Source organism: Octodon degus, unplaced genomic scaffold (assembly GCF_000260255.1).
Source record: "Octodon degus isolate 3935 unplaced genomic scaffold, OctDeg1.0 scaffold00099, whole genome shotgun sequence".
Taxonomy (NCBI): domain Eukaryota; kingdom Metazoa; phylum Chordata; class Mammalia; order Rodentia; family Octodontidae; genus Octodon; species Octodon degus.
The window spans coordinates 8,435,590-8,458,584 of record NW_004524675.1 but is presented as its reverse complement, the minus strand read 5'-3'; the positions used below and the strand labels follow the sequence as shown (position 1 = coordinate 8,458,584).

Sequence of the window (22,995 nt, the reverse complement as noted above, 5' to 3'; positions counted from 1 at the left end):
CACTGCCACCTTGCATCCCTGACTCCCATCGCCCTTGACAGAGTCGCGGCAGGCTGGCAGTGCGCTGGGCTTTCGAACCCATTGGATGGGTGGGGTGGCGAGCTGCAAGGAATCCACCACCGCAGCCGGCTTTGTAGCGTCTCGCCATCTCCTGCCTCTCAAGCAGCACACGGCGCTCTCACACACACACTCACCCACACCCCTCCGTGCCAATAACTGAAACTTCTCTTAGGCAAAGCCAACACCTCGTTCCACCATCACCACTCCCGCCCTCCCCGTGCCGCGCACACCCGGCCCCTTTCTCAAGTCTACCCTGGATTCGCTCTTCTGCGGTAGAAAGCCCGCTGGCGTCTCCTACACCCTGAGAAATCACAAAAGTTAAAATGAAGCGTGTGCCTGTCTGCCCAGCTTCTCGTCCCCAACCATCTTGCTCCCAGTGTCGGTTTAACAATAGCTCTTCGAGGAAGGGGAGCGGTAAGGGGGCGGGCGAGGGCGGCGTGGCCGGCCGGCTCCCGGGGTGGCGGAGCAGCCCCGCAGCTGCGAAGGGGTTCCCCTCTTCCTCAAGGCGAACTCAGCCGCGTAGGACCAAGGACAGGGCTCGGAGTCCACGTCCCAGCGTCCAGCACGGCGTGGCTCACAGGCAGCCGCCACTTCACAGACACAGCTCCAACGAGCTTATTTACGCTTTCTGAACAAAGGGAATCTCATATCCGGTACGGGCTTAAGGATTCGGCCCCAAATTGGGTATCTTCTTTTAAATCTGAATTACGGTCACTAGCGCCCGTGAATTAGAGCCTGCATACCAAGCAATGATGAGTTTTGACAGCTTCTAACCACCCCAGCCCCAACCCAGCCCCAGCCCTCAGGCGGCTTGTACTTTTTTCAGTCAACTACAACTCGCTGCCTGGTGCAGCATCTAAATTCCATCTGGCAATCCCATCTCCCCAGCACATGCTATCTGGTTAATGCAATTAAGCCAGGGTGTTTTGCCGGTCTAATCTGCAAGTCCAGGCTTCTGATTCCCCTTAATGATACTAAACCCTCTCCAGTCCTCCGGTTCCTTTGCGAAAGTAGAGGCATGCATCTCCCAACACCCAAGTTATCCCCTCTCTTCCCACGAAATGAACTTCCAACCTCGATCCCGCAGCTCACTCAACATCTAGTCTCCCATTGTATCCCTTCTTTACCCTGGCCACATTCACCACTTAAGTTTCTACCCTTGATATTTTCAAATATTCAGTACGTTAAGCATGCGTCCACTGTCTTTTAGTCTAGCTCTCTAGAATTAAAAAAAAAAAAAGAAAAGAAAGAAAAACAGAGCAGTAGGTTTGAAATGAGGCAAACATGTGCAATTAACTTCATATTCTGTATTCCGCTCACTTACAGGTTTTCTGGGTTTGCCAGCACATCGCTGCAACTAATGATTAAAGAAACCAAACCGAAACTTACCTTTCTCCCTTAAGGTTTTTTTGTGTATGTGTGTTTTTAAAGTAACGGTGCAGTTCTCCCAATAAGGATGAGCAAGAAGCTGCTGGATAGTTCTCTTAAGACAGCACGAAACCTAAACTGTGCTCGGCTTAAAAGAAGCAAATAAAAAGAAATGCTTTCGACCCCAATGTCCAACGCTAAAAGAAATGACGAAAAAAAATTATGAAAGGGGAGGGAAAACTTAAAAAAAGAGAGTTTAAAAAGACGGAGAGACTACCCTCCTATTGCTGTTCAACTAAACAAAAAGGGGCAAGAAAAACAAACCAAGGAACAAAGAAAGAGACGAAAGAACGTTTTTTCAAAAAGACGACGTCTTTCTCCTTGTTGCTTTTTAGTAGGTCGCTACAGGAGTAAGCTGCTGCATCTCTAAGTGAGAACAGAAATAGGGGGGGAGGACGTCTTGAAAGGGAGGTGGACTGGACCACAGATTTATAGCACCGTATCACCAACCCCTTCTCTGCCTCCGCACTGCCGTGTGTGCAGCTGCTCTGCCAGGCTCCTATCCCGGCCAGCACGCGCGGAAGTATACGCCGAGTCGTGCCACAACGCAACTTGCTCATTGCTCCAGGTTGCTGATTGGTCTAGAGGTTTCTATTGAGACCGCCCAGGCGAGAGTGCATGAAACGATTGGCTAGGAGCTTGTGTCACTCTCGCGAGCTCAATGGAGTCCCTTTTCAAGGTAAGTTGTGCGGGGAGGTACACACTTAACACTGGCGGCGAAGGGAAATGCAAGAAGCAAAGAGATGGGGAGAGAGCAACGTGGGAGGGTTGGAACTGTACTATCAGAGTTTGCGATATGGCACGATCTCCTAGCCTCTCAAATCTTTTTACTTCCGAAAGATTCATTTCCATTGTCATCACTGCTGCTGCTTTGGCATATTTCTTTATAACATTAAACTCTGTCTGGTATGTATAAATCACTGAGAGCTCCTCTCTTTGATCTGAGTGAAAAAGGGTGAATGTACATCCATGACTTGCCCGCATGCCTTTTTTGAGTTATGTTCCAGTATTAGATAGTAGGCAATTGTTTGTTTGTTTTAAAATATGTGTGTTGCAGATCTCTTGTTTTTGCTTTTTTATTTTTGTTTTTCTTTTTTATTGAACTGCATTTTAAAGAATGAAGTCAGAAATGCTTTCAAATACAGCTGCACGGCTTAAGTTAGCTTTCACTTCATGTCAGAATAGAAAAGGATAGGGGAAACATCCTGTCTGGAAAAATAAGGATTAAGTAGAGCTAAGGTCCTTCCCTTAGAATTGTGTGGCGATGACTCTCCAAAAAAAGAGTAACTGTATATAAGTTTAGGACGAGCCACTCGCATTTGCTGGAAGTACAGATCTTGGACCACACATGTATTGCTGACAGTAAAGTTAGTTGAGCCTTTACCAGCGCTTTTTCTTGAAATATAAAAAGTTTAACTAAAAGACCAAGTCCTGTCACTGTTTGTGCTTTAGAGATTAAGATACTTAAATACAACTCTATAGTTTATTAACATTCAAGAGGCTGCCATATTGTTTGGTTCATATTTATTTCTTCCTCTAAATGCAAGTGAGCTCCTTGGAATTTTCTTGATGTATAAGTAAAACCAGTATTCACTTGATATATGTCCTTCTCCAGCGAGAATTTCTTTTTCCCGTCTTGAAAGGTGGTGCCCAACTTCCTAGACAGTAGTTAACATTTCTTACAGTGTAATATGTCTTCTCTAAAGACACATGCTTTTCTAAAGAAAAAAAATTCTTGTTTGTATATTACTAGTCGCTGCCTTTCAGAGTGTTTGAGAGAAAAGGCTCAGGTAAGAAGTAAACACTGCAGGAAGGTGGAGGTGTTTTAGACAAAGAAAGGAAAAAGATGGTTCAAAAGTAAAATGAGTTGGAAGTAAAAAGTAAAGTTAATCATTTCCTTGACTGTGTCCTTGAGTGTTGATTCTTGAATAATGACAAGAGCAGAAAACCTGTTTACCTCTCTTATCGCCTGTATAACAATGTCTAAGTTCTATTGCTTTGCATGACAATAACTAAGGGTTAGGAAAGAAGGCCTTATACATTATCTTATAATTAGCATTTACAAATATCATTGCTTAAGCCCCAGTCTGGCTTTTTGTATAACAACAGCCCCTAAGGTCTCAATTTCATCTTAAATCTATTCTCGAGTCTTAGGTGAAATTCAGGGCAAAAAGGAAAAAAAAAAAAAAGAAGAAATGGGTTCAGGCATTGGAAAAAAAAAAAAAAAAGACTGCATTCTGTATAGAAAAGATGTTTGAATAACAAAAGATTGGATTTGTTGTCATCCTCCTTCAAACCCTATGCTCAACCCTCAGCTCAGTTAAAAAAAAAAAAAAAGACTCTTAAATACAACTTGGATTAAAGTACAATAATTTGTGGGTTAATCAGACTTATCTGTAATGTGAATTGTCTTTTTTCCTAATCTATAAAGTTAAAACTTCATTAGTTGCATGTGTGTTTGTGTAATTTTCTCACCACTTTGAAGAAAATGTTTAGTATTATGTAAATGCCTCCTAACTGGATGGCAATCTTTTGTTTTACTTTCTGATGCATATACAATATATCCAAAATAAAGATGCAGATTACAATGCTATATTTTCCAAAAGAATAAGATTGTAGAAAGCTGGGGTTGTTATGAAGTAATGAAAATCTCAATATGTTTGTTATATAAGATATTACATAGAAAATAATAAACTTATTCATTCAAATAAAATAATATATTCTATACATTTCATATATATCTTCTTCAGTTAGGGAAGAGCCACAATATTTTTTCAAAGTATTGTCATCTTTGATACTGTCTTTCCTTTGTAGGTAAAAAGGATTTATATTCTTTAAGAAATTATAAAAATATCCTAGAATATTAGTTTACTTCCTAAATGAAACATATGTTTTTAAAATTTAAAACTTTGAAGTGATTTGGTATACTAGAAGCAGCATGCACTTTTTTAACTTTTAAAAATAAAAGCTGGCCAACATTACTTACATTGAAGTTCACCTGTCACAGTCCACACTTCTTGCAAATAATGAAGGCGGTGTGCAAGGATTTCACTCAATATAAAGCAAAACTGTTATCACCCTTCTTGTATTCATAGCTAGGTAAAAGAAGCACAGTACCTGACCTTGCATTAGGGAAGCATGTAAAAGATTTTTGAGTACTGATTAACTCATTTAGCTCTGATACATTCTCAAAGTCTTCAACATTATTTTCAGTTGCAACAGAAAGGAAAGTGATTTGGGAGAGCTGCTGAAAGCTTGGAGAAAAAGTTTGGTGACCTGATGTGAATAAAGCTGCAAAAAGAATGATTCTCAATGTTGAAAACATAATGAATTCAGTTTATTATTTTAAGGAAGTTTCTTTATTCAAAAAAAAATAAAAGAGCCATCACTCACTGGAATACTTAAAATTATTGTGGACAGTGTTGTTTAGGATAAATAACCCTTCCTTACACCAGCCATTCCTAGGGTGGGAGGGGAGAGTGCTTTTAGTATTTTATAAAGGAGCTCTATAAACTACTCTAACTTTTAAAATGTAAACAGAACAATTAAGTAAATGCATTTTACAATGTAAATGAGTTTACAATGTTTGGTTCGAGTGAAAATCTCAAGCAGTACACTTTCTCATATTAATTAAAATATTGTTCTGTTTTAATAGGAGGGTGATAATGTTGGAAATATAATAATGTCTGTATAAGAAATGTAGATATTCTATAACCTGATGGTTACTCTTTTGTTTATTCTTCAAAAAGTAGTATCAACTTTACTTCCACAGTTTAACAAAACAAAAATTCTGGAGAGATTGGACATCAATGTATGTTTAGACCTTAGCAACAGGGCACGAGAATGAAGCAGTATTTAGCACCATGGACAGAGACTAACAGACTCAGTATTAAAGGTTTATGAAGCCTAGTTCAGTGTTTTCTGTCCCTCCCTAGAGACACGGAAACTACCTTTCTTGGGAACATTTCACTCCATGGACTTTGAGGAAGAGATGGCCCTACTCCGTAGAAAGACGTTTATTTTGAATTAAATTCTCTTTTGTTAGGACTCGCCCATTGTGATAAACCACCAGGAGAGTTAGAGTGCTGAATTCACAGGGCACCTTCTACTATCCTCTTTTGCACACTACCCTTGCCTAGATGAGCACTCCTTTCATCACAGTGTCCATGCAAAATAACTGCAAATTCAGGAAATCTCAGAAAACTATGGTAAACCTACTCCAGGGTGTTTCATTCTGGAATGGATGCAAAAACACTTTGTCGCTCCCCCGTGCTCCTCTTCCTCTAATTCCTCTCTGGGTTCCTTTCTCTGCTGCTAAAGAGGCAAAGTCTTTCATCGGAAGGTAAGCAACTTCCACGACTGTTTTACCAAGATTCTTTATATTGCAAATACTTCCATTAAGGACAATGCCAGGAGCAGCAATGAGCAGGATCACAAACATCCTTTACTTTCTCTTTACATTGTGTCTTTAAATTTTGTTCCAGGGGAGAGAGACACTGCAAAGTTAAAAGGCACACTCAAGGAGAATTCCTCTTGAATCCTAAGGTTAGTGTTCATACTGGCAGACATGTGAATTGTTTCATTGCTTAAAAACCTAAATAAATGTAACTTGTGTCACACTAAATTTTAGGGGACCAGCCTACTTCATTCCCCCAGAGAGAGAGAAAGAGAGAGAGAGAGAGAGAGAGAGAGAGAGAGAGAGAGAGAGAGCCTTTTTTAATTCCAGGCACAATTTGTATGAGACTCACTGTTCTGCAGATGATGTCCTGTTCATATGCAGACCAAAAATCTGTTGCACATGCCCCAAGATGTTTCAGAAAAACATATTTGTAGCCTCGGATCAACGATCATTTACCTAAACATTCACACAAATGTCTACAGAGTTCATCCTCTGTCACTCAGCAACTTTTGGGAGGTTACATTCATGTCTCTACTAACCTCCAAAGGGGCTTCCAGATAACCAGGAAAGAGTGACCTAAGAAAAACTGGAGGTGAGAAAGGGCAAATCTGAGCCCTGTGTTCGTTTTTCTCAGGGATGCTAACAGTCTTCTCTAAGCTTCCTCCTGCAGCCGATACATCTCATGCAAAATTAATACAAGTAATTAAAAATAGCAGTTTCCAAAGTTAAAGGAAACCATCTGTCTCAGCTGGTAGCAATCAGTCTTTTCGCTGGCCCCTTTACCGAGACCTGGGAAGAAACGGTTTTTCTGCTTCCGATGCTCGGAGGCTCTTTCTTATATTGAAGATTTATGTTTCCACTTGTGTGCAATGCACGTCTAATTTGAAATAATAAAGCCGGGCTGAGCAACCAGTCAATCAGAGCTATCAACTGTGCTCGGCATGCCGCCCTGCCCCCTAAGCCCTGGTCTCCAACTCTCTCCCAACCCCCTTGTTCTCCCTGCCCTCTCCTCTGTCCTCCCTCCTCCTCGCTCTCACGTACACTCACACTTTCCCCCCACGTGTGTTCAGATCAAACCCTTGCCCCACAGAGCAAGTGACGGCACCAGGGCACGGTGACAAAGGAGGAGTTTGTATCAGAAGAAGACTGGGGCCCAGGGAGACACAGCGGCTAGAGAAACAGCTGTCTTATCAGCCCGCTGCAGAGATGGAGATGGCTCGAGAGGTCCTCAACAGATAATCACTTGAATAGGTTTGCAATGCGCCAAACTTCACGCTTGATAAGGCCAACCCAATGTAGAGAGCAGCCCAGATCCTGCTCCATTCTGTTTTATCTGGGCTGTAAATTAAGAAATTGAAATTCAGGTGGCAGAGGCAGCAGCCTGCTGATAGACCGCTAAAGTAAACTGTCATTAAAATGCCTTCGGCAGGCAGAGAGGGGGCGCCTGGAATGGGATATTGGTCTTTGTTGTTGTTTGTTGTTGATGTTTATATGGGCGTAGGAGGTAGCGAGGAGCAAAAGCCCACTGACTTAAAAATTATTTGGAGAGGGGAAGCTGTGAGGAGTGGGAAAGGGACACCACATCCGGTCACAATTTCTATCCACAGCTACTGTGAACAATTTCAAAAGTATAAATTTGAGTGAAGTTGGGTGTGACAGAGATTAAAGAGCAATTTAAACCAAGGTGGCATAAAAGAAAATTCTTTCTTCAGAAGAACAGGGGCAGAGCAAGTGCATCCCAGGTGCACTAAGGTTTTCCTTTCCTTGTAAGAAAAGTACACCAGCAGGATCCAGGAGTTAACAAAAGCTGAAGCTAACCTGGCTTTTTTGTAGAAGTGATAGGACCTTGGGAGAGATGCAGAATATTTAGCACTGCCTACGAAGTCATCAACTATAGAAGAGAATCTGCTCATATACATCTAGGAATAAAGTTATTTCAACTCCTTCCTTTCTTTACTCAGGTCAGTACAACAGGATAGTCTAGGACACTAAAAAAAAAAAAAAAAAAATCCAGGTATGTATTTTGATATCACCTGGTTTATATAACACTCTCTATGTCTACTTTAATAAATATAAGGTTTGAAATATCATGTCTTCTGAATTTTACTCCCCAATTTTAATATGTATAATGACCAGTCACTGATGTTTTCTTGATTCCCAAAAGACATAATACTATATCTCATTTTGTATCTTAAGTGAATTGATTGCAAGCACATTGGTGTCCATTTATAACATATGTAAGTACAAGAGGATGCATTGCATTTTCCATAATGGCATTTATCTTCTGCCATAGGAACATTTATAAAAAGACATCTTTGGCTGGCAATATATAGTTAATAAACCTTTAGAAAAATTCATTTTTACTTTCTTTAACCCCAAAACTGAGATCAATGTCAGAGTACATAAAACTGGCAATATAAAAACTGCTTAACTCACTTTGGAGTAAGAAAAATTAAACATATATTTTTAGGAGGAGACAGTGCAAAAAAATAGTGTAAGGGTAAAACATACATTTGTTGGGAAAAGTTTTGAGAAAAAAATCAATTTTGTTTCAGTAATAATTAAACTACTCTGATACATTAAAAATAACTTACAAACTTTGAGGTTATCCTGTTACTCATAGAGTGGGAAGCAAATAAGCATGTTGTACGTTGTGGAATCTCACATTTCTGTTGAAGCACATGTAAAAATGCTTTATAACACATAACATAAATGGTAAGGGTTTTCTTTCTTTTAAAGTGAAGTATATATATATGAATGAGTTCTATGTGTATTCTTTAATTTATGGTTATGTAAGCTGACTTTTCTTTCCATACTATCATTTTTCATAAAGCAATATTGATTTAAATTATGGCCACTATGAAAGCATTTTTTAAAATATTCTTTTAATAAATTCTAGCCATTTGGCACCATTACATTATCTTTGATATTCAGATAAACTGAAAACAAGGTGTTTTTCTGCTTGTTTCAAGGATTAAAACAAGTCTGATTTACCAACTTTAACAATCCCTAAAGTTCTGGGTTTTGTTTTTCTTACCCAAAATAAAAATAATTATACAATGAACAGCTTAAACTTCTCTTTATTTTTATAGATAAGACTTAAAGATGTGAGTTCATATAAAAACTAGAAAATGCACTCTAATTTGGAAATGTGAAAAAAACTACATAAACGTAAACTCTTACACTATTTCAAAACTAAAAGATAACTTTGCTGTTTAAATTATTCAATAGAAAAATGTTTTAGCATAAAAGTAATATAAAAGCTACTGTTGGGAGAGGGATGGGGGATAGGGGAAGTAGGAAGAATTAAAGCATGTACCTATTTCCTAAGATGAATGTAATCATGAAGCACTGCAAACATGTATTATTAAAAAAATTTAAAAGAAATAGAAAAATGTATCCTTATACTTAGGTATTTGAAAATATCTTCAAATATTTTGGCCATGTGGAAAAAGTTAATAAACTACCTTTGATTTGAAAAAAATAAAAATGCACCTAATTTTGTCATAAATAAATGCTATATATGGCTTTTAAAGGCACTACAATTCATTACAAATGATTAAAAATAATAAAGCACACAAAACCATAAAATGTTAAAAAGAAATTTTCTATTAATTTACTTTTGTAGGAAATGGAACAGCACACACTTATAGCAAAGTGCTGGTCTGTGATTTATGAGGCAAAGAAGCTGGAAACTTTTGAAATATACAAAAATTGTAATACTTTGTTTGTACCTGATCATAATTTACTTACCAAAATTACCAGATATAATTAGTTGTATCTGTTCAGATACAACATTTATCATCAGATAAGAACCAAACGAGGGGCCAAGGAGATAGCTCAGTAGAATAAGCGCTTGCCTGGCAAGCAGAAGGGCCTGAGTTCAATCCCTGGTTCCACCAAAAACAATAAAATGAAATAATCAGATGAGTGACAATCAGTTCCCACCTCTGAATATTTATTCCTGGTCACTAGCAAAAGGTTCATTTCAGTATGATTCAAATGCCTTTTTAGTGCCCACCGTGTACCAGAATAACAAAATTAGGTTAGGAGCAATAAATGCTTAATGGAAATCAGATTACTTTTTAGGAAGTCTTAGTAAAAGGAAAATTCAGGCGATTTAAATAGCTCAGTAAATGTTATATAAAACATTCATTACAGATGTTATATAAATCATCACAAAGTGTCCGAATTTTCTGGTTGTTACAGTTATCCTAAATTTTCCTATGTTATCTCTCTAAAATATTTTTAGAGGATCCCTTTTCAAATAATTACTCCTTTCAATAGACATGGTAACATCATCATACCAGGAGCTTGGCAAACTGTTAAGAGGTTGGGACTTGACTTCAGATACATGTGCATTTGATCCTCACTTCCCTTCACCACTGTGATGCCTTTGATACGTTACTTTTCTCCTGCTCCCTAAAATGATAATAAGGATGATCAATTTAGGAGCACTAGGAGATTCAATGTAATCACAAGTATAAAATAATCAAACTTCCCAGCATAGATGAAGTGAACAATTCATGATGACTACAGTTACGGGAACAAAAGTGGTAACTGGGCACATTTATTTTATGAAGACAGAACTCAAATTTCTGCCTCTGCATACTGTCTCTTAAATATTTTCATTTGCTCTCATTAATGTCCTAGCGGATATACTCTATGATAAATATCTTCTCATATTCCTAATTGTAACCAAGTTTAAAAGGCCCCAGAAGACATAAAATCTTCTGTCTGCCTGCCCTGTTATGTGACTTCAATATATTTCCCAATACAATTTCATGATACACTCATAAAAAGTTGTGGATCTTTGAAAAGGAACTGAGTCTGAGATTCCGTTTGACTGATATAATAAAAAACACCTTAGATTTTTATAGTGCCTTTTGTCACAAAAAGCTAGGTGCACTTTTACATATTTATCATTGGAACCCCAGGAGGTAAGGAAGGACATAAATTATTTCTCATTTTCAGGGGCATAACAGAGGCATTTAGAATTTAGGTAACATTTCTGAGGTTAATAGAAATAGAGAGCAGGTTTCCTGAATGTCAATCTTCCTGCCATGTTACTCTCTTTCACAATAATTATGGCTATTGTTACTTTAGGTAGGCTCAAATTTTAGGGTTCGACATTAAGTATAGCTTATAAACCTGTTAATTATTTGAACAAATCAAGTTAAATCAAATATATGTCATTGCAGTCTAATAAAATTAAAATGTTTAGTTTGTGTTGAGACATTTACTCATATATATGTACATATACATATATGTTATCTATTCATATATATGTTACCTATTCTTATTTACCATTCTATGTTAATTAAAAAATCAAGATTTTAACAGTGATTTGTCTTTTATTTCACTGAAAGAAATCAGTTCTGATGTGTTTGTCACTTACCTCTCTCTAAGCTCATTCCCCTTTCCACATATATCTTGTAGACTTTTACATTTATTCCATTTTCATAGACTAACAGGACTTTCTGCTCTAGTTTTCTATTTTTTAGGTTTCCTATGCTTGAAAAATCTATCAAAGTAAATACCCAAAAGAATATAAAGATAAACTACATAAAAAGCTTTCATAATAGTTTTAGCATAAAACAAAATAGAGCAGTAGTGTCCACTTGATACTGTAGAACAGAGCATTTAAGAATACTAAAATTTGTTTATGGTTTATATTTTTGCAGTTTCCTCCTGGGTTTTCTTTGCTATGAATTGATACTGATTCAGCTACTGATGTGGATTTTCTTTTTTTTTTTTTGCGGAATCGGGGATTGAACTCAGGTCCTTGTGCCTGCCAGGGAAGCGCTTACTCCACTGAGCCATCTCCCCAGCCCCATGATGTGGATTTTCAATGAATAAGTGAAATAAAACAAAATTTTGAAGTCTGATTTAAAAAAGTGAATCAAACTTTTGGAGGCCTTACTTCATTGTAAGTTACAATGGAAAACAGACAATGTTTTTAAGCTTCAATAGCATCTGTCTGCATCTTAAAATTCTGTATAATTTGATCAGATGGACCTGCTTAAGGTCAAACCCAGGATGTGATCGCCAGACTTCTATGAGAAAATGTAACTAACACCATGAAGAAACACATATGCATACCCACAGAATACCCAGGACTCTAGTTTATTGCCATTTCACACCAATTCCTCTTAACTTTTCCTATTGATATGACTAAATAGAAAAATCTATTTCTCTTTTCAAGCATATATGTGTACATTTGCAGGCTGAGGATACTGCTGTAAGAAAAATAATATTGTATTCCTTTGGTCACTGTCATTCCAGCATAAGAAATTAGAGAATATAGATGTTTGAAGTGTCAGGTTTTGTAAACATGAGTTGGAAGTTGTAACATAAATGAATGGTGTTACAGACTGTTTAAGCTGTTTGAGTAACAAATAGACATTTCCTTGAATTATTTTGACACAATTTACTGTGAAATTTCTTTTTTTCTCTTGTGATATTTCTAGATTCCTTGTACAGACAATAAAAAGAAAAGTCTTTCTCTTATGTCAGTGCTCATTATTTAACTCATAGAGCACTGATATTTTCTAGAATACTAATATATCCTAGATGTAAAAAGAATGCTAAAAGAGGTGTATCTTCATATTAGTTGTATCAAAGGATACATGAAAATTTGAGCTATGTAAAGTCTCTATTAAAGAGGAAATTATTAATATATTACAGTGTTCAGTCCTCAATTTAAAGGGTATTTATATAAATCTATCCAATGAGAGAGGAGGGAATTATTCAGACAAATGATAGGCAGTTTAAAGCTTAAAAGCTGTAGGACTTCAGTGGAAAAGACAAGGCTAACTAGAATGGAGGAAGTTGGCTGGATATTGTGGAGTAACAGAATGTTAGTTTTGAAAGTCAGCAGACAGAAGTGCAGATTTAAAAAAAACCTACCAGATATGTTATACTCATTGAGGGCTATGACTTCTGGAAGTGCCATACAGGAAGCTACTCAGAGGTACAGGGATAGGGATTGTCTTGAGTCAAATATATAATTAATACATAGTAATATATTCCATACATCTATATGATATATAGCACAACTTTAATTTATTAATACTATAATGTTTAAAAAGAAAGCAAATAACTTGCAGGCTATCGGTGAGATATGAGTTTTAGATTTTAAAATGGAAGCTCTTGGAATGAGGTGGCAAGGCCTGAGAATAACAGAGATCAGAGAAAGACTAAAATATGGAGGGAGGTTCAAGCCTTTAATAATAATGAAAGTTTGTTTGGATGGTCAAAACATATTTACCAGAAACTGTGGAAGTGATGGAACATTCTGAATAAATGGAACTCCTGCACCAACGAGCCCAAGAAGGGAGAGAAATAGGGCAGCAGAGCCCATAAAGCTTGGGCCAGCCTTAGCTCCAGATGCCTCTAAGATGCCCCTGTGCCTAAGAAGAACTTTGAAAAGCACTGCTGTTAAAAGACAACCTGTGACATTAAGCTGATTCCTAGGCTTAGACAACGATGAGTCTGAGTGTTATTTCTCCTACTAACTAGCCAATTCCCTTCAGCAAGTCACTGAATAAATCTTGTACTTCCCGAGAGATCATAATAATGATCATAATGGGTAATATTCTCTTGCTAGGTAACATCCTAATGCTGTATATATATTATCCTCATATTCTGTAGGGACTTAAAGTTTAACATATAAATACTTGATGAAAATTACCTGTTCCATGGTAAGCCTAAGATGTTTGATATTCACTCTCTCTTTTTTTTTTGCACAACCGGGGATTGAACTCAGACCCTTGCACTTGCCAAGGAAGCACTTATTCCACGAAGCCATCTCCCTGGCCCTTATTATATCACTTAATCTTAACAATACTTATCATTTTACAGAGGAACTGAAGTAATTTGCTCCAAATCACATAGCTAGAAATTGATAGATAGGGATTTTATTCCAAGTGGTTTGTTGCTGGGGCCCAAGTCCTTAGCCACTATTTATTAGGTACCTCTAAGGCATTTTGACATGTAAAATTCAGTAACTTTAAAGATAAACAGCAGAAATTACAGATGTCATGGAATTTAAAAGACAGAAAAACTATAAGGAAAATAGATATTGCAATTAATGGGAGCAGATAAAAATTTTTATCAGAAATAATCCATACTCTTATGTCTTGCCGTGCTATCACTGATAAGCGGAAGAGGTAAAAAAAACTGATAGCTGCTTCTTTAATATGATTCAAACATAGTAGAATTTTTAGACATATAAGATGTCCTGAGATGTTCTAACATCTAGGTCATATTGTTTTGGTGTTTAAAAATAATGTATTTGTTTTTATGTATTTTAAGAGGTCTATTTCATAACCACAGAAAAAATAGTTATAGTGCCACTAGAAATGATAATACATATTTATTATATAATGATATTTCAAAATTTTTCATGAAATATTATTGAATTATTAAGCCTTATAAGAATAATGTTCACTAAAACATTAAACAGTGGCTAATTTGAGGTAGAAAGTGTTAGATTTATATTTTTAAACATTTTCTGCATGAAAGGGTCTATAAAAATTCTTAGAATGCATTTTTTACTTATAAATCTGAAAACTGTTTTGTATTTTGACAAGAAAAACACCTGATGCTCAAACTGCAAGCCCTTACAGCTACCAGGTGAGAGTCATTGCTGGACACTGGGTGCTAAGGACCGGAGACCTCCTAACGGATTACTTAGATTCAAAGAGAGGCCACAGCAACTACCCTACAGATTCATAGTTTATTTAAAAAAATATTTACTTTCAAAAATGAATCTTGAGATTTCATATATATGAAAAATAATCATGGGAGAGTACTGTGATACAAAGCTCAGAAACTTTTCCTTGTTTCTTTTGTTTGCACCAGCAATTGAACTCAGGACCTTGCTCTTGTCAGTCAGGCATTTGTGCCACTGAGCTGTGTTCCTGAACCTGTTCTCCCTGTTTCTTAGACTATAACATCAGATATAATCATGCTGTCCAATTAGATTTGCCTAACATTTACTACATAAGAAACATCAACCATGTTTTCATCTACTGCCTATTTATATTATGACTAAGGGATGTTCTTTGTTCATTTAATTAATCATTTATTTTCTTGTATTATATTCTGAGTTGCTTAAGAATCTCATAAAATGGAACTTCCTTCCCAACAAGCAAAGTCCTTACAGTGACTTGCTTATATCTGTACACCATATAGAAATGAAACCATCATACAGTAAATAATTATAACGAGACTGAACAAAAGCTGGCTTCCTGACAGGTACCATTTAGTGAATTGCTGTGTCACTGCTCTAAACAGTCACCTGACTTAATTCAATTTTTATATTGCTTCACTTTTGTCTTTAAATTCGCTCTTCAGAGAATGGGAAACCAGCTCACTGAACTTCATAGGACAGGTATTCTCACTTATTTCATTTTTAAAAAAATATTGTTACCCTCATGGCCAGGGGTTTAACAAGAGCCATATGCAGGGATTATTTATCTTAAAGAAATAATATACTTACATTTGTGATATTGTAGAATTGGAAAAGAAGGTGTTAAGAAACAATAGTAAAAAAGAGAAACTTTAAAAATATGGCATGTTTTAACATGCAACTACTATTTTTAAGCTTTATCAAGAGCATATATATATATATATATTATTTTTTAGATAGAAATTATGACCACTTGGATAAAAACCTTACTTATTATAAAGAGGGAACATAAAGTGTTGTTGCCTTCACTCACACAGTCATTTGACTCATGATGCAGTCTTGAATAATTTGAAACCAAACATGACTGCAGCAATCAATTTCCTTCCAATTTATTGGGCATGAGTTAAAGCCAATTAAAAAACCATTTTTGGTGCAATTCAAGGGGAAAAATGTATAAACCCATGGAAAACAAATTCCAGTCCTAGACGTGAGTCATCACCATTCTAAATACTGGTGTCAGCCCTAAATCAGAAAGAACAAACCCTACAGTTGCATAGTCCAATCTGGAAAATGCATTGATCAGCAATTATTTAAGACAATTGTTAATATTTTTATAAGAAACTGACCTGAAAGGAAAATCATGCACTTTCAACATTGTTTCAAATCTGAATAATTTTTGTAATGAAAACTGCAGCAGCTCCTTGAGTTTGTGAAGTAAGAACTGAGATAGAAAATGACCTTTACACAAAGAAAGCAAAACATTTTGGTTATAATTTTAAAGTATCTTTTACCTATTAGACCATATCTCCTTTCACATGAATATAGTGATTCTATTTTAAGGCTATAAAACGAAACAATCCTTGTATGCTCTGGATATTCTTAGGGTAATCAAAGCAGCAAAATTGAAGCTTCTAGGTGGGAAATTACAGCTATAAAATATAGCCATACATTTGCAATTTGTACATTAAAAAAGCTTTTTAAATTCAGGGTTGTCGCAGTTGAAAGTATTGAAACAGGACTGAATTCTAGTTCTGCCAATCCCATGTCCTTGGTATATGATGTCAGGCATTTGTCCAACCTTTCTAAGCTTCAGCTTTCTCATTAGTAAATGGATATTGAAAATAATAACTACTTTTAGGGATGCTTAAGCGCACACACACACACACACACACACACACACATTTTTTAAGTGCTTAGGAAAATGTCAAGCACAGAGTGAATCTTCCATGAATGACAGAACCAGGGAAAGCAAAATCCAGCTGTTTCTCACACATTGGCTATGTATTATTGCCTTTACCTACCTGTAAAAGTTTTTTTTTTTTTTTTTTTTCCTTTTTAAGATAGGTGCCTGGTCTCTCCCCTGGGAGATTCCACTCATTACTTCTGAGGTGAGTTCTAAGCACTTTTTTTGTTTGTTTGTTTGTTTGTTTGTTTGTTTTGTTTTAATAAAAAGTTCAATAGGTGACTGAAGAAACATTGTTTTAGAGGGAAAAAAAAGTACAGATTTTTCAAAAACAATGCAGATTTTTCAGTTGCTCTGTTAATGTGGAGTTAAATTGTCTTGAACTATTTTGGCTCTGCTGTCTGTTAAACAGATGAATTCGAACAATTGCCACATTTTTAATTTGTGAGGTTGAATTTTAACTGGAATATCTTAAGGTTTTATTTACAACAATATATCTGTGAGGTCACAGAATAAACATGATTTTCCATCATTTCCTGTTAGTAAAATGAAAGAACAAATATGTAAAATAATTCTGGAAAGTTACAGTCATTCTACTGGCGAAGTTATTTTTTACTGTTTGCTATGTTTGTTGCTCTTAGTTCTATTTAATAACATGAGTAGATAAGCCAATATACTATGAAAGCAATTTCTTTGAGATATTTTCTCAGGTTAATGTCCAATTGTCCTATTAAGTGAGCCGGCTTCTCAATGATAGGATCATGGGGTACCACCCCGTTAAGGAAAGCAACTGCCAGAAAATTTTATGTTGGCCTGAAATGACCACCCCACAAAGTTACCGGTCATGATTGGTTAATACAAGTAAGGGTATTTTCCCTAGGTACTTATAATTAACTACAACCAGGACTCTCTTTAATTTTTTCCATTAGTAGAAATTAATTTATTAGATCAATAACCTATCTGTCACCTTGGAAGGAAAAGAGATGTCTTTTAGTAGATCTTAGATTTTGGCAATGTCAGCAAGTGGGTGGCACAGGTTCCAGGTAATAAAGGACAGAGAGGTCCTCATGGTATGAAGAGAGGTAATTAGGAGAACAGAAAACCACTCAAACAATTGCCACCAGGTATACATACTAGCTGGCATATTCTCAGACTTCTGCTTTTATATATATAACTTGTCAGGAAACAGGGATGCACACCCTGATATACCTTACGTAGGTGTGCCAGTGCTGCCATGCAGCCAGATAATTTTTAACTTAGAATTTACGGAGACTAAGATTTAGGAATGCAAATACATTGACTACTTAAAAGAATGCAAACTGTAGAGATTACCACAAGGGGAAAGTAATTATTTCCTGGAGACATTTTACCTTCAGGGTTTACAAATGACTATAGTCTAGATATGATTCAACATCATGTATGAGCAAGCTGTTGGTAGGCCAAGATGTTGATGAAAGAGATTGATAGACCCAGATTTTAGTTTCAAATCGATTTTTTCTGTACACAAAATGAATGATAGCATTTGTTTTTCTTCATAGAGCCATCATAAAGCTAAACTAAAAGTACACCTTTGACCAGTAGAAAAATTTTTATTGTGGTAGCAAAAGAATTGAAAGGGGCCTCTTTTGTTGTTGTTGTTGCTATAGAGTACCTAACTTTTTAGTTGCATAAATCTTTTTTCAATGATTCTCCAAAAGTGGTAAATTCCAGTTGTAAGATAATAACTCTATGTTAAAACCCAAGTGAAATGGCCTGAAATTTACCTCACTATTATGCAACATGAAAATAAAAATCTACAGTAAAAATGAAACTTTTTTCCTGTTGTTTGTGAATATGTTTTATGTAAGCCTAGTTTTAGATAGTTGGTTTCTAAAACATGCTTCTTTGAAAGTTGAGGGAGGAGAAAGCCCTTTCAGAGTTTTTATTTCACTAACAGAAAATTACTTCTCACATCTGGAAGCTTGAACAGCTGCTGACAGACACTGTTCTGTTCTCCTGCAAGAGAGTTCAAGGACCCTATAGCAACAGGACAGCCAAGATATACATGGTCAGAAGCATATACCCATGCAACCCATCTTAGGACTAGGTAGCAGGTAATTTAGTGGCTGCTGTGTCACTCAAGTGAGGGAGGCTTTCTCCTTGAAAAGCAGCCACCTTGAGATTTTGCTTTCTGACCCATCACAGCCAGGTCACAAGGCTCATAGAATCATAGAGATCCCTTGAAGGATTCCTGATGTCAATATGAGGATTTGGCATCCATTTAGAATTTATCAATATCCCTTTTTATATAACCCATAGAAAACTTCCTTTTCACTTAGAGGGTGTTTCTGAGTGTTTCTTAGTGGAAACTAGATGTATAACTCAATTTTGAACTTATGGGAAGAACAAGCAAATAGATGTCACTGCAGTACTATTTACTGTGTCCACTAGAGGACTTCCTCTCAGAATAGCAAAATCTAGCTCTCTTTGTTCCCTGTGGCCTCTGGCCTTTGATGCCCAACTAACTCTTGAGTTGAACCACTAGCTACATATCAGTGTTAGAAGGAAAACATTCCCCCTACTTTAACACCTCCTGCTAGTTCAATAAAGCGATGTTTAAATAACTGAACTGGCTTCAATGAACTGTACTTTGCCATTTTTTTCCTGCTTCTTAGCTAGATAAAATGGAGATAATTATGAAGTGGATGAGCAGGTTTAATGAAAGCCAGTTTCTTTTGGTATACTCCTGAAGCAGCAATCATCATCTGTTTGGCTTTTGAAGAGCAACAATTATAATCACTTAAACCCCCAAGGGGAACAAAAATAGAATTTACATTAGCATATAAAATATACAGCTGGATTGGGCAAGCCTACAAAATTCTGGGGAAATCATTCTAATCTGAATGCTATTCAAACTCACAAGTAAAATGAGTTCAAGAGTATTTTATATACTTCCTTCCTATAAAATAACACATAGAACAATGCAGAGAGGATTTTCCTAAAAATGAACAGAGAGAAATGAAAAATTGTTGCCAGGAGAGAATCCCAGTGGGAACTGGCTAAATTGTATCACCAAGATACCAGTGCACAAGATGCATAATGGAGTTCACACAAAGTTCTGATCAGTCTGAAGTGAAGGGTTTTCAGAGTGAAACTATGTACATTTGAGAGTTTAAGAAGAAAAACATGGTGATTTCAGTTTGATCAATGTTGAAAATTAATGATAAGGAATTCAAAGTAATAGTACTTTTTTCTGTGGCAAAGGTGAAAACAATAACTGAATGGTGAGATGGCTTGAGCTGTTGCTCTGTTGCAAGGAGAACTCTTCCCTATCTTAAAATATTCTCATGTCATTACCTCTTAACTTCATTACAGCCCCTTCCTCATTTTAGCTGAGTTCACAAGCAATCTTTCTCTGCATTTACATTATCTAATTACTTTTTCCTTTGTGTGCCTTGCACAGTTTGCAAGATTTGTTTTTAGCGTTAAAGAATACAAATGGAGCCCTTCTTTTTATCCATTATGTTACTAGCAACAAAACAGTAAAATGATCAATATATTAAAGGCTTTCTCAGCTGTGTACATTTGTCAAAAGCAGTGTATCCCTGTTTTTGGAGAAATTTCACTAATGAATCTTGAAAAACTTTTCATCCTGCGTAGAAAACTTGTTCTTTCTCTTTATAAGTATATACTAATATGTAAAGATAAGACAAATACATACTTTATATTTCTGTATGTTGTCTGAAGATCCACTATACATTTTTCCAAATGGAAAGCAAACAGCTAAAACAAGAAGTGAGCATGCAAACAAAACCGTGCCCCCATGAAGAGAGCTTCCAAAAGGCTATGCCATACTAATGCCAACTGGGGGCATACTGGTGATAGCTTCCTCTGTACTCATAAAAGCATTTGTACATCTGATACCAATGATGTTACTGTATCTAGCCATTTATTGATGCCTATCTCGCAGACAGACTGTGAATTAATTGACGACACAGCTTCTTTTCTTGTAGAGCATTCACAGGCTTATCTCACTGTGCCTAACCTAGTAAGCACACAATATTTGCAGAGTGAAGCATGTCATTCACATGTATCCCAAGGCACATCAGAATACTGTGGCATCCATGGTAAAAATCAAACATATTTTCAATGCTCTTTCTGCTATGGTATCGTTGAGATGATGATGGATGAAGCACTGAAATATTAGAAATTCAAGTCTAGATGCCTATAGCAATCTTAGTTCTCATACTTAACAAAGGGTAGTGATAATTATTTACATTTTGAAATTCTATCACATACTTCACTTTGAACACAAATGTAATGATTTCAGATTTAAGAGTATTTATAAGGAAAATTGAGGTACACAGTTTGAAGGGTTTCAAAACCTATTACAGGACTTTCTTATGGTCATTTTGTGGGGTTTTCCCCCTACTTTAAATACAGTCCATATTTTTCATATTCATTTTTCAAATGAGATAATTTTGTGCAAAATTATAAGAAAGCAATAGTGGGAAGGTAGAAAATAGACTTCATTGACCTATCATAAAAATACTGCATTTTAAATTAATAATCATTTTTAGTTACAATTCAATTTTGTATACTATCCCATAAATTCTGTTTTGTTTTTGTGAGACAGCATCTCACTGTGTAGTGCAGATTGTCCTTGAATTTACTATGTAGCCTAGGCTGGCCTTGAACTTGTGGTGCTCCTCCTGGCTCAGCCTCCAAATTCTACCACCACACTCAGCATATTCTTTTTTTTTTTTTTTTTTTTCAGAACCAGGGATTGAACTCAGGTCCTTTTGCTTGCCAGGCAAGTGCTTATTCCACTGAGCTATCTCCCCGGCCCCCGCATATTCTTAACAGTTTAAAAAAAGCTGCTTTAATAACTTTCTTCCTTTGCTTCATATTGGTGTAACACTAACTTTTTATATGCATATTTACATGTATTATCTGCATAGACAAATTTGTACATTTTTGATAAATTTGAATTAGAAAAATTATTTCAATAAATCATTTGATTTTAGAATACTTACATAGCATGGATATCCAAGTAAAAACACAAAATTATATAAGCTTCTATTAACTGATTAAAAATTGATCTTGAATTTTATTTATAATGCCCAGTAACTAAATTTAGGTTTTTTTTTTCTGCAGGTGGGGAGTGGACAGTTGAGACAAGGTCTCACTATATATAATATAGACTGGCCTTCAGCTATTACAATCCTCCTGCCTCAGCCTCCTAAATGGTAGGATTACAGACATGTGCCACTATGCCTGGTTTAAAGTTAGTCTCTTAGAAAACTTTTAGACTTTCAAGGAATTGATCTAAAGGTCAAAGTAAAATTGAGGTAAGTTGTATGTGAATTGCTGTGGAACTTAACACTCAAGTTCCCCAATTTCCCCTTTGTGGCATGGTTTATACAAGCTCTAAAAAACAAATACAAAGCAAAACAAAACAAAACAAAACAAATAAAACCTTAAAAAGCATCTGCCAGCACTCTTATAGTAAGGTGGTTTAAATATGGTAAATCTGAATGATTTCATTGGATAAAAATCTAAAACAAAATAGATGAGCCAACTTTTTAAGAAGTTTTTCACATAACATTATTCCAAATGCTCTTTTAATGCATAAGATTTCTACATTTTTTAAAAAAGCAACTCAGATTAAACATTTATAGAAAACAATTCAGGAGACCATTCATTGCATAAAATGCAGGTAGGAAGTTATTCCGAGTGCTTTCATTTTCCTCAGGTCAGAGTGAAATATTGAACAATTTTCTTTTAAGTGTAAATAATGTCCTCAAACCTTTTTTCTTTGATATTTGAGGAGACTTGATTAAATTATCTTGATAAAATCTTAACATTTCCACTTTTTCGAATCTAAGCTAATAAATAAAACAAATGAGAGGCAGTATACTACCTTTGTCCCAATCTGTCAGATCAGAATTTATTTAACAAAAAAAATAGGGCATTTTAAAGGAAAAAATGTTTTCCTAATACTTAAAGTCTATCACTTTTAATGTTTAAAAAGGAATTAAGTAAAGGAGCTCCATAGAAACTTTTTCTGTATCACCTTTATCTTTACATTTCTTCTAGTTCATCAAATGAGGGCATTGAATTAATGGAGAGTTCTTAGTCAGTGAACAATCAGAGTACAACTAGTTGGTTATGTCAAAGTAAACACTTAGTAAATAAGAATTTTGACAAAAATTTAAAATGATTACTACCTATAAAATTGTAAAATTTACTATTAGGAAATTATCATAACCAAAATTTTGAAAGTTTTAAAATGAAAACCAAATCCTATAAAATTGGTAAAATTAAAAAATTGATCTGCTTGAGTTTAAGTCATTTTTAAGGAAACCTGAGTTTACCTTTAGATTTCCTTGTACTAAATAGGCATTGTTGGTATTTAAAGATCCTTTTACCATTACAATTGAGTTAATCTATTTCTCTCTGTCATTCTCTCTCTCTCTCTCTCTCTCTCTCTCTCTCTCTCTCTCTCTCTCTCTCTCTCTCTCTCTCTCT

The 22,995-nt window shown here is 35.8% G+C and overlaps 1 protein-coding gene across 14 annotated transcripts in view; it reads right to left on the bottom strand.

The window, feature by feature from the left end:
- Elavl2 (ELAV like RNA binding protein 2) overlaps positions 1-22,995 on the bottom strand; it is a 175,174-nt gene that overhangs the window by 148,218 nt on the left and 3,961 nt on the right. For 7 of the 14 annotated variants that reach the window (XM_023723498.1, XM_023723495.1, XM_023723497.1 and 4 more), the window contains exon 1: positions 1,450-1,956. The exons of 4 other annotated variants lie outside the window; for them this stretch is intronic. The gene's annotated coding sequence lies outside the window, so the exon portion shown is untranslated. Of the gene's footprint in view, positions 1-1,449; positions 2,016-22,995 lie in introns of those variants that run through there. 3 more of the 14 variants (XM_004638554.2, XM_023723492.1, XM_004638558.2) reach the window with 1 other exon arrangement.